At 37.1% G+C, this 13,120-nt stretch overlaps 1 long non-coding RNA gene across 1 annotated transcript; it reads right to left on the reverse strand.

The window, feature by feature from the left end:
* Positions 1-4,608: 4,608 nt before the first annotated feature.
* On the reverse strand, positions 4,609-9,364 carry LOC128640928 (uncharacterized). Its single transcript, XR_008399418.1, has 3 exons — positions 9,245-9,364; positions 6,034-6,216; positions 4,609-4,816 (listed from the first exon to the last, which is right to left on the reverse strand). It is a non-coding gene; the product is annotated as an uncharacterized LOC128640928 (long non-coding RNA).
* Positions 9,365-13,120: the final 3,756 nt, after the last annotated feature.

The raw sequence follows: 13,120 nt of genomic DNA on the forward strand, positions 1-13,120 counted from the left end.
GAAATCCAGAAGGTATCCCTGAGATATAATCTTCAACGTCCAGGGATCCTGCACATCTCTTGCCCAAGCCTGGGCGAAGAGAGAAAGTCTGCCCCCCACTAAATCCGTCTCCGGATAGGGGGCCCTGTCTTCATGCTGTCTTAGGGGCGGAAGTAGGCTTTCTGGCCTGCTTGCCCTTGTTCCATGACTGGTTGCCTTTCCAACCCTGTCTGTAACGAGCAGTAGTTCCTTCCTGTTTTGGAGCGGAAGAAGTTGATGCTGCTCCTGCCTTGAAGTTACAAAAGGCACGAAAATTAGACTGTTTGGCCTTTGGTTTGGCCCTGTCCTGAGGAAGGGCGTGGCCCTTACCTCCCGTAATGTCAGCAATAATTTCCTTCAAGCCGGGCCCGAATAAGGTCTGCCCTTTGAAAGGAATGTTAAGTAGCTTAGACTTGGAAGTTACATCCGCTGACCAGGATTTAAGCCAGAGCGCTCTGCGCCCCTGTATGGCGAATCCGGAATTTTTAGCCGTAAGTTTGGTTAGATGTACTACGGCATCTGAAACAAACGCATTAGCTTGCTTAAGGGTTCTAACTTTGCTCAAAGCCTCATCCAATGGCTCTGTGCGAATCGCCTCTTCCAGAGACTCAAACCAGAATGCCGCTGCAGCCGTGACAGGCGCAATGCATGCAAGAGGCTGCAAAATAAAACCCTGTTGAACAAACATTTTCTTAAGATAACCCTCTAACGTTTTATCCATTGGATCTGAGAAAGCACAGCTATCCTCCACCGGGATAGTGGTACGCTTGGCTAAAGTAGAAACTGCTCCCTCCACCTTAGGGACCGTCTGCCATAAGTCTCATGTGGTGGCGTCTATAGGAAACATTTTTCTGAATATCGGGGGAGGGGAAAAAGGCACACCGGGTCTATCCCACTCCTTACTAATAATTTCTGTAAGTCTTTTTGGTATAGGAAAGACGTCAGTACACACCGGTACCGCATAGTATCTATCCAACCTACACAATTTCTCTGGGATTGCCACCGTGTCGCAATCATTCAGAGCCGCTAATACCTCCCCTAGTAACACACGGAGGTTCTCAAGCTTAAATTTGAAATTTCTGAATCCGGTCTCCCCGGATCAGAACCGTCACCGACAGAATGAAGCTCACCGTCCTCATGTTCTGCAAATTGTGACGCAGTATCAGACATGGCTCTCGTGTCATCAGCGCGCTCTGTCCTTAACCCAGAGCTATCGCGCTTGCCCCTCAATTCGGGCATATTATATAATACTTCTTTCATAACATTAGCCATATCATGTAAAGTGATTTGTAAGGGCCTAGATGTACTTGGCGTCTCAATCCTACGCATCTCCCGAGCGGGAGACGCAGGTACTGACACGTGAGGAGAGTTAGGCGGCATAACTTCCCCCTCGTTGTCTGGTGATAGTTTCTCTATCGGTACAGATTGACTTTTATTCAAAGCAATATCAATACAATTGGTACACATCGTTCTATTGGGCTCCACATTGGCTTTTGAACATGATGAACAAACAGTTTCCTCTGAATCAGACATGTTTAAACAGACTTAGCAATGAAACTAGCAAGCTTGGAAATCACTTTCAATAAGTTTACAAGCAATATAAAAAAAACGCTGCAGCGCTTCAAAAATACAGATATAATTAAACAATTCTTAACAAGAAGTGTAATATTAGCAGAGGATTGCACCCATTAGCAAAAGGATGATTAACCCCTCAATACCCAAAACGGATAAAATGGATATCAATTAAGATTTAACGCTTTTAATCACAGTCAAGCACACTGTCACAGATCTGCTGTGACTGATTACCTCCCTCAAAAATGAATTTTGCAGACCCCTGAGCTCTCTAGAGACGTCCTGGATCAAGGAGGAAGAAGCAGGAAGACTGTGCTAGAATTATAACTGCGCAACAAGGCGCTAAAACAAGGTCCCTCCCACTCCTATCACAACAGTGGGAGCCCTGATATAACGGTTTCCATGCTGAAAATATATGTCAGCCATGTGGAAAAAAATCATGCCCAAAGAGATTTATCACCAAAGTACCTCACAAAAACGAATAACATGCCAGTAAACGTTTTATTAAAAAATAACATTTTCCAATGTCATGCAAAGTTATCACTAAGCCTGCTACCAGTCGCTACCACTGCAGATAAGGCTTAAGTATTATTTCAGTTTTAACAGCATTTTCTCAGTCAAATTCTAGTCCCTAGAAAATAACTTGACTGCGCATACATTTATCAGCCTGATACCAGTTGCCACTACTGCATTTAAGGCTGTACTTACATCATACGGTAACAGCAGTATTTTCTTAGTCAATTCCATTCCCAGAAAATAATGTACTGCACATACCTCATTTGCGGAGGACCCCGCATGCTATTCCCAGTTTCTGAAGTTACCCCACTCCTCAGAATGTCGAGAACAGCCAGTGGATCTTAGTTACGCCTGCTAAGATCATAGAAAAAAAACGCAGGCAGTTTCTTCTTCCAAATACTGCCTGAGATAGAAAAACAGCACACTCCGGTGCCATTTAAAATAACAAACTTTTGATTGAAGAATAGTTAAGTAAAAAACTCCAGCTCCTCTCGTGACCTCCTTCTTTGTTGAGGGTTGCAAGAGAATGACTGGGTATGTCATGTGAGGGGAGGAGCTATATAGCAGCTCTGCTTGGGTGATCCTCTTGCAACTTCCTGTTGGGAAGGAGAATATATCCCATAAGTAATGGATGACCCGTGGACTGAACACACTTAACAAGAGAAAAAGGGTTTCATGTCCCTTTAATAGAGACGTGCATTCAGCAGTTTTGTGCAAATCTAGATCTCAATGTGTTTCCCTTCCACAAGAAGATATTTTGCTTCGAAAAGAGCCAAATACCGCAAGCAGCCTCTTACGTACGCATTCGGCAGTGAACGAAACTGTCAAATGCACGTGTCCGATAAACGCAGATAATATATACTGAATCAATTAACCACCCTGTTTTACTTTTGCCTTGACCACATATGCTATTGTTCGTTGTCAGGTTGAGCGTTTCTCTCTTTTTATTTATGCAAATAATGACATTTTGGGAAGTTTCCCTAAGTGTGATTTGGGAATCCTGACATGGACCTGTGGCTCAGTGTGCCTAGAGGGTTATGGCTGCACCTCACTGACGAGGCCCACAGTAGGCCGAAACGTACGTCTGGGGTTTTGCTGTTTCTCTCATTCAGAGAGGGATTGCCTGGTATATCGGGGCTGGACTGTTAAGTCAGGATCAGACTGATATGCTTCAGGAAAGTTCTTCTCTGTGAAAGGCACACATTGAGCAAAAAGAGGCTGCTTCTTGGGTGGTAACTAGCCATAGAACAAGCTATTATGCTATTTTTTGTTCCCAGGTTGAGTGCTTCTCTCTCTTTCTATTTATTTTGACCACATATGTGTTGTGTGTCTACTCCACTTGAGTGTGAGACAAAATAGATTATCCAGTTATAATACTGGCAGCTTAATTACACCAAGCAGCTTTACTGTCACTGACCATATATGTCATAGCAAAGGAAAATACGTTTTTACCATTTCTTTCTGTTCAAGATTCTTTAACGTCTTCAAACAGTCTCCTGACTCCAGGGCAGATAATGCTGTCTGTGAAGCACATTTCAACAGATTATTTAATAACAAATTAACAAGGTGGTAAAAATAATATTATGACAAAATGGAGGGTACAATAAAATTATTCTTCAGTATAACAGATTTATTAGATATCTTGGACCTAGTTATAAAGTTATAAGACAGATTTATCTTTTTAAATCAGTTATTGCTGAGAAGAGGAGACGTTATTTATTTTTCCACTTTGTCCTAACACCAGAAAGTAATTTCAGGTATTAAAGGGATAGGAAAGTCAAACGTAAACTTACATGATTCAGATAGAGCATGCAATTTAAGACACTTTTAAATTCACTTCTGTCTTCAAATGTGCTTTATTCTCCTGGTATCCCTTGTTGAAAAAGAATACGCACATATCCAACACTAGTGGGTGCTAGCTGCTGATTGCACACATTTGTCTCTTGTGATTGGCTAACTAGATGTGTTCAGCTAGCTGCCAGTAGTGCATTACTGCTTCTTCAGCAATGGATAACAAGAGAATGAAGCAAATTTGACAATATAAGTAAATTAGAAAGTTGTTTGAAATTGTATGTTCTATCTGAATCATGAAAGAAAATGTTGGGGTTTCCTGTCCCTTTAAGTTTTTCTGTTTTTGTTTTGAAGACAACTACATTCATGAATGAATGACGGTTAATAAATCAGAAATTACAGAAAAATCAGAAAGATTTAGCTCTATTTGAAAAAGGTTCTTAAATTCAAATTGTAATTGTATTGAATAAATATTTATTTTATTATTATTTTATTTTCATTCATTAATAACCACCATCTTTGATTTTGGTAGTGGTATTATTGTGAAATATATTGTTCCTGGTTTTGTTTATCTCAAACTTCTGAATTGAATTTCGGCAGCACAATTTGGCTGAAATTGGATTAAATATTTGAACTTCATATTGTCTCTTAGTGCCTAACATGGAGAATAAAAATATTCATTTACCTGGCTGGGAACTCCATGGTACAGCGGTAGTTGGTAAACACCCAGATTACAGTAATTTTTGTAGAAGACTTGAAGAGCCGTCCATGCTTTGACTCCATGATGTAACTCATAAGAACCCTCTTGAAGATCAGAATGTTCTATGCGTTGGCTGCTGTTGGTTTCTGTGCTCAGTACGATCTCATGCAATTGACAGACAATTGTTAAATGCTCATGGTAAAATCTTTGGATAAAGGACTGTGGAGAAAGAAAATGGAAAATATTAAATGTTTATGAAAAAATGAATGAATATATAAAGGTATTGGATCTTAAAGGGACAGTCAAGTCAAAATAAAATGTTCATGATTCAGTTAGGGCATGCAGTTTTAAACAACTTTTCAAATCACATCTGTTATCTCATTCGCTTTGTTCTTTTGGTATCCTTTGTTGAAAAGCATACCTAGGTAGACTCCGGAGCAGCAATGCACTACTAGGAGATAGCTGCTGATTGGTGGTTTCACATATATGCCTCTTGTCACTGGCTTGCCCGATGTGTTCAGCTAGCTCCCAGTAGTGAATTGCTGCTCCTATAACAAAGGATACCATGAAAAAGAAGCACCTTTAATAATAGAAGAGATAGTTATTTAAAATGGTATGATCTGTCTGAATCAGAAAATAAACATTTTGGGTTTCATATCCCTTTAACTGAAAATGGCACAATGTGTTTATGACTTACCGTAATGCCCACCCAAGTAACTGGAGTATCCACATGTTAGTGACACAACTCTGCTACTTTACATGTTAGTGACAGAACTCTGTTACTTTACATGTTAGTGACACAACTCTGTTACTTTACATGTTAATGACACAACTCTGTTACTTTACATGTTAGTGACACAACTCTGTTACTTTACATGTTAGTGACACAACTCTGTTACTTTACATGTTAGTGACACAACTCTGCTACTTTACATGTTAGTGACACAACTCTGCTACTTTACATGTTAGTGACACAACTCTGCTACTTTACATGTTAGTGAAACAACTCTGTTACTTTACATGTTAGTGACACAACTCTGCTACTTTACATGTTAGTGACACAACTCTGTTACTTTACATGTTAGTGACACAACTCTGTTACTTTACATGTTAGTGACACAACTCTGTTACTTTACATGTTAGTGACACAACTCTGCTACTTTACATGTTAGTGACACAACTCTGTTACTTTACATGTTAGTGACACAACTCTGTTACTTTACATGTAAGTGACACAACTCTGTTACTTTACATGTTAGTGACACAACTCTGCTACTTTACATGTTAGTGACACAACTCTGTTACTTTACATGTTAGTGACACAACTCTGTTACTTTACATGTTAGTGACACAACTCTGTTACTTTACATGTTAGTGACACAACTCTGCTACTTTACATGTTACAAGAAATAAGGATCTCAGGAGAAGAAAGTTACCTTAAAACCATCCTTCCACACTGGGCATTTCTGATAGCTGTTAAGGTCAATGTCATCGACTGGGGTGGGATGGTCATACTTTGACCAAGGTTGTCCAAAATAAAATGCAGCTGGAGGGTTGAAGCAGATGTGAGCGAGCGTGAAGCCAGACCAGGGAAGGTTCTGTGCTCTGTCAATAGATATCTGCAACAAGGGGAACGTTATAAAACAAACCAACATACCTGACAAAAAGGTGGTTGACCATAGCAGGAGAGTTAAAGGAACATCAGTCATTTTTTATAAGTATGTGTACATATATATATATATATATAACAAATAAATGCTGCATTAAAAAAATATATAAGCACAGAATGTTTTAAAAAGCATTTAAAACTAATTTGTTGCAAAAAGGGATTTGCATAGTTTTACAGTCCAGGGAGACACCCCTTGAAAGCCTTCTACACTGTTCAATCACGGTGTATTGGTTTGCAGGGTTAGGTTCTGGATTTTTCAGAATTAAGTAAAAATAGCATTAAATTGCAGGAAAAGCAGGTAAAAAACCCCAGCTTTGTTATGTACTTAATTATCTTCTATGCATAGTTAAACATTTTTGGGCCAGATTAAAAGTGGAGTGCTAATTAACGCTCCAGCTCGAGCGTTAATTGCGCTAAAAGTAAGCTTTTTGTGCATGTTGGGTTGTGCTCGTATTATTAGTTTAAACAGTTTTAGCTTGTGCGCTAACCTGCCGAGCACAAAAAGCCAAAATTAGAATATCATGTGCGTGTTCATGTATTCCCCCATAGAAGTCAATTGAGAAAAATAAAAGGAGGAAAAAAACCTAACACCCGACTCTTGCGCAAACCCGATTGAATATTCTCATGTGAGCTAACCCAACATATATATGAAATATGAATATTTCACATTCCCATTTTCTTCACATACAAGAACATTTTCTATTTATTTTTTAAATAAATATATCTACATATATCTGATGTTTTTTTGTACAATATAAAGTATATATATATATTTATATACTGTATATATATATATATATATATATAGATGATTAGCGATATATAGATGTATATATAGGAATATCTATTTAAAAACACTTAGAACATATTCTGCTATGTGCAGAACATTGGAATGTCAAATATTTACAGTAAATACATAGTTAAACCTTTATTGAATATGAATATTGCATAAATATGCTTTTATAACCTCTCTAACGCATTATAAGGGGAAAAGGGTATGAACAATATAATTTGACACCATTCATGGCAGATTAAAGTAATATTGTGAAAATGGCACCCTTTTTATTTATGTATTTATTTATTTTTCAGCAAGAGTTCAATAACTCATTTGTGTTTTCAGAGCCAGTTAGGTTGATCTGGGTGGCTGGATCATTTGACATATTTGCCGTCAATAAAGACACAATACATATGAATAACTACTTTTGTGCTAAAGTCAGATATATATTGGTGTTTTCTCTACTATGTGAATCCTTTAAACAATAAAGGCCCAGATTGTTAATCTGTTAAACTCTTAATTGATACCTGTGATGAAGTTAAAAAATGAGCACGGCTGGATTAGCCCTGATATTATTATAAGACTTCAGATATTGCAAACACGCTATCGCTCCCTCCCCATAGATGTCTATGTGAAGTGCAAGAGGAAGCCTCTTACATTTATTGATAGGGTGTTAATACTGCACTAGATCAAGTGCGCTAAAGGCGAAGGTGCTTTAGGAATACTTTAAATTCCTATGTTCTTCATTTAGTAGAACATTTTCTTTTTATTTTAAAATATATATTTATATATATATATAAAAAAAGTTTTTATATATATACAGTATATATATATATATATATATATATATATATATATATATATATATATATATATATACACATATACATATACATATATATACATAACTATACTGTATACAGGTATATATGGATATATATTGCATATACAGATATTTTTATATATATATATATATATATATATATATATATATATATATATATATATATATATATAAAAATATATATTTCAAAATAAAAAGAACATAGGAATTTAAAGTAACTACATTCAAAACACATTAAAATATATTAAAATGGTTAAATAAAATATATATTGCATGTTTGAAGGTATTTGACTGGGAATGGCTCAAAAGTGTATATATATATATATATATATATGTGTGTAATAATCTATTTTAATATGTGTTTTGTGAAAAAAAATCTTAACCCTTACACTTTGCTTCAGGTTTCAAGTTGCACTAAATATTCGAGTGCAATTTTGGCTTTTGCTCGAGTGCAACCTATAACTTTCAACTTTTAATACCAGAGCTATTTAGCATAGTTGTGATATCCATTGAAAGGTTGTGCTAGAGCAATGTTGGTTGTGCTAACCCTTCTCTAGTAAATTTATGGACTTGTAATATCAAGTTCTGTGTAAATGTTAGCTTGGTCCAGTGATATTGCTTACCGTGCCCCGCACTATCCTTAGTGCTTCACTTATAATCTAGTCCATATCATATGAATGTTTCAAACTCAGCACCACAGATTTTAATTAAAGGGACATAATACTCATATGCTAAATGACTTGAAACTGATGCAGTATAACAGTAAAAAGCTGACAGGAAAATATCACCTGAGCATCTCTATGTAAAAAAGGAAGATATTTTACCTCACAATCTCCTCAGCTCAGCAGAGTAAGTTCTATGTAAAAAGTTATACTCAGCTGCTGCTCAGCTGCAGGTAAAAAAAAATGAACAAATGAACAGCAGCCAATCAGCATCAGCAGTGCTGAGGTCATGAACTCTTTTACTGTGATCTCATGAGATTTCACTTAACTCTCATGAGATTTCATAGCAAACTTCCTTTAAACTGAATCGGGAAATAAGATGAGAGTGCACGTAAGCTCACCCCTTCCACTGTCCCGGGACAGACATACTGATTTGCTTGTTAGACGTCCTTTACAATGGGATGTGGCTACTGAGGAATTTTTCAGGTAAAATATCTTTCTTTTTTACATAGAGATGTTCAGGTGATATTTTCTAGTCAGCTTTTTACAGCTATGCTGCATCACTTTCAAGTGTTTAAACATTTGGGTATTATGGCCCTTTAATTTAGAAGCCTTTCCAGATACCGTATCTAAAGCTTTGGGTTCCTACACAATAGGCTTGTAAGTGTATCCTGGCAGCTTTTGGCTTTGTACTCACCTTCACGCCTGTTGTGGTAAGATAACGAGAGACACAGCATAGATCAAATGGTTGGGGAGAGTTTGTGATCTCAGAGAATGTTTTGAGGACCCAGGTAGAAAGGTGCTCATCTGAAACCAGTCTGGGTCCTTTTTTACCAGCTAAGAGGGGAATCACATCTCTCACCAGCGCTATTGATCTGTAGAGAAAAAAAATCCACTTTTACAAAAGTGCCAATATACAACATGGTATGTGTTATTTGTTCTTTAATTTAGTATTTTATTAAAGGGGCATGAAAGTCAAAATTTATGATTAGGATAGAGCATCCAGTTCTAAGACGTTTCAGTGTACTTCTATTATTACATTTAATTTTTTTAGCCTTGTTATTCTTTGTTGAAAAGCGCACCTAGGTAGGGTCAAGTGCGGTAATTCACTAATTAGAGGTTTCACATATGCCTCTTGTCAATGGCTCACAGTGCAATGCTGATCTGGAGTGGACTTTAACAATGTGTTTAAACCCTCTGCAGGGGTTAAACACATAGAGCATTTTATTATCACACTGTTGCTTGCATATAACACATTAGCGGATATTCTTTTTGCACTTAAACATATTTTTTTATAACATTGTGGTCTTACTTGTATTCTGAACCAATTTTCCACATTAGTACTGCATGAATGTCCAATAAATTAGAATAGTTTAATTGTCCATCAATACACTGTCTGTGTGTCCCTGTAGATTGTGAGACGGATACTGCACAATATGTATGAATCACTGACCTATTTCTCATTGCTCTCATGAGCTGGAGTTCCCCATTACTCGGTCTTGCTGAATCTGAGATATAGACTCCCTGTGAGTACTCAGGGTGTTCGAGCGTGAGCTGCAGGTTGCCTTGCTTTTCCTGTGTCTGTTGTTTTTTATGCCCAGGAACCTTCAGCACACGTACCAGCAGAGATACACATGGCACAACACTGCAGGTATTGATATTGATAAAGGACAGGCAGTTACATATTGAGAAATACGCATTAGTAAGAAAGATCTGTGTGATTGAAAGGCTCCTCACCGTCCTGTTGATGCCAAGGAATGAACAGAAAGAGGTTGGTCAGTAGGAGGCTGACGGTGGTACACGCGGATTTGAAAGGCTCCTTCATTTAGGGAAATCTGAAATGCAACTACAATACTTAGTAACCAGTAACAAAGCTATACTCATCACTGTGATAATTGTGAAAGATTTATTTTGACTTCCATGCCCCTTTAATGTAACTATAAATATCAAATTGGATCATTTGGACACCAAACTACCACATTTTACTTGATTTTTCATCCATCCAATCAGCTCCCACACACACTTTACACAGGTATAAAAGCACGTGAAATAAATTGCACACATACCTTGCACAGGTATAAAAGCACGTGAAATAAATTGCACACACATCTTACACAGGTAAAAAAAACACGTGAAATAAATTGCACACACGCCTTACACAGGTAAAAAAGCACGTGAAATAAATTGCACACATACCTTACACAGGTAAAAAAGCATGTGAAATAAATTACACACGCCTTACACAGTTAAAAAAGCATATGAAATAAATTGCACACACACCTGACACAGGTAAAAAAGCACGTGAAATAAACTGCACACACGCCTTACACAGGTAAAAAAGCACGTGAAATAAATTGCACACACACCTTACACAGGTAAAAAAGCACGTGAAATAAATTGTACACACGCCTTACACAGGTAAAAAAGCATGTGAAATAAATTGCACACATACCTTACACAGGTAAAAAAAGCACGTGAAATAAATTGCACACATACCTTACACAGGTAAAAAAGCAAGTGAAATAAATTGCACACACGCTTTACACAGGTAAAAAAGCACGTGAAATAAATTGCACACACGCCTTACACAGGTAAAAAAGCATGTGAAATAAACTGCACACACACCTTGCACAGGTAAAAAAGCACGTGAAATAAATTGCACACACCTTACACAGGTAAAAAAGTATGTGAAATAAATTGCACACACACCTTACACAGTTAAAAAAGCACGTGAAATAAATTGCACACACACTTTACACAGGTAAAAAAGCATGTGAAATAAATTACACACACGCCTTACACAGGTAAAAAAGCACGTGAAATAAATTGCACACACGCCTCACACAGATAAAAAAGCACCTGAAATAAATTGCACACACGCCTTACACAGATAAAAAAGCATGTGAAATAAATTACACACACGCCTTGCACAGGTAAAAAAGCACGTGAAATAAATTGCACACACACCTTACACAGGTAAAAAAGCACGTGAAATAAATTGCACACACACCTTACACAGGTAAAAAAGCACGTGAAATAAATTGCACACACACCTTACACAGGTAAAAAAGCACGTGAAATAAATTGCACACATACCTTGCACAGGTATAAAAGCATGTGAAATAAATTGCACACACATCTTACACAGGTAAAAAAGCACGTGAAATAAATTGCACACACACCTTACACAGGTAAAAAAGCACGTGAAATAAATTGCACACACGCCTTACACAGGTAAAAAAGCACGTGAAACAAATTGCACACACACCTTACACAGGTAAAAAAGCATGTGAAATAAATTGCACACACACCTTACACAGGTAAAAAAGCACGTGAAATAAATTGCACACACACCTTACACAGGTAAAAAAGCACGTGAAATAAATTGCACACACACCTTACACAGGTAAAAAAGCACGTGAAATAAATTGCACACACACCTTACACAGGTAAAAAAGCATGTGAAATAAATTGCACACACACTTTACACAGGTAAAAAAGCATGTGAAATAAATTGCACACACACCTTACACAGGTAAAAAAGCACGTGAAATAAATTGCACACACGCCTTACACAGATAAAAAAGCATGTGAAATAAATTGCACACACGCCTTACACAGGTAAAAAAAATACGTGAAATAAATTGCACACACACCTTACACAGGTAAAAAAGCACGTGAAATAAATTGCACACACACCTTACACAGGTAAAAAAGCACATGAAATAAATTGCACACACACCTTACACAGGTAAAAAAGCACATGAAATAAATTGCACACACACCTTACACAGGTAAAAAAGCACATGAAATAAATTGCACACACACCTTACACAGGTAAAAAAGCACGTGAAATAAATTGCACACATGCTTTACACAGGTAAAAAAGCACGTGAAATAAATTGCACACACACCTTACACAGGTAAAAAAGCACATGAAATAAATTGCACACACGCTTTACACAGGTAAAAAAGCACATGAAATAAATTGCACACGCGCCTTACACAGGTAAAAAAGCATGTGAAATAAATTGCACACACACCTTACACAGGTAAAAAAGCACGTGAAATAAATTGCACACACACCTTACACAGGTAAAAAAGCATGTGAAATAAATTGCACACGCGCCTTACACAGGTAAAAAAGCACATGAAATAAATTGCACACATGCTTTACACAGGTAAACAAGCACATGAAATAAATTGCACATTTAATGCTACCGCTCCAGCATTAACTACGATAGAAGTAAGCTTTTTCCGCGCGTCGGGTTGAGCTCGTTTTATGAGTGAAGAGTAAACTGTTTTCGCTTGTGAGCTAACCCAGCGCGTGTAAAAAGCAGAACTTAGAATATTGCCCCATAGAATTCAGTTGAGCAAAAAAAATGGAAAAAACCCTAACACCCAACTCGCATGCAAACCTGATCGCATATTCTCAAGTGTGCTAACCCGACATGAAAATATGAATATTTCACATTCTAATGTTCTTCAAGAATAGGTTTTATTTATTCATAAATACATATTTCAATATATATCTCTGATGGTTTTTTGCACAAATAAATGTTTATCTATACTA

Source organism: Bombina bombina, chromosome 10 (assembly GCF_027579735.1).
Source record: "Bombina bombina isolate aBomBom1 chromosome 10, aBomBom1.pri, whole genome shotgun sequence".
Lineage (NCBI taxonomy): Eukaryota > Metazoa > Chordata > Amphibia > Anura > Bombinatoridae > Bombina > Bombina bombina.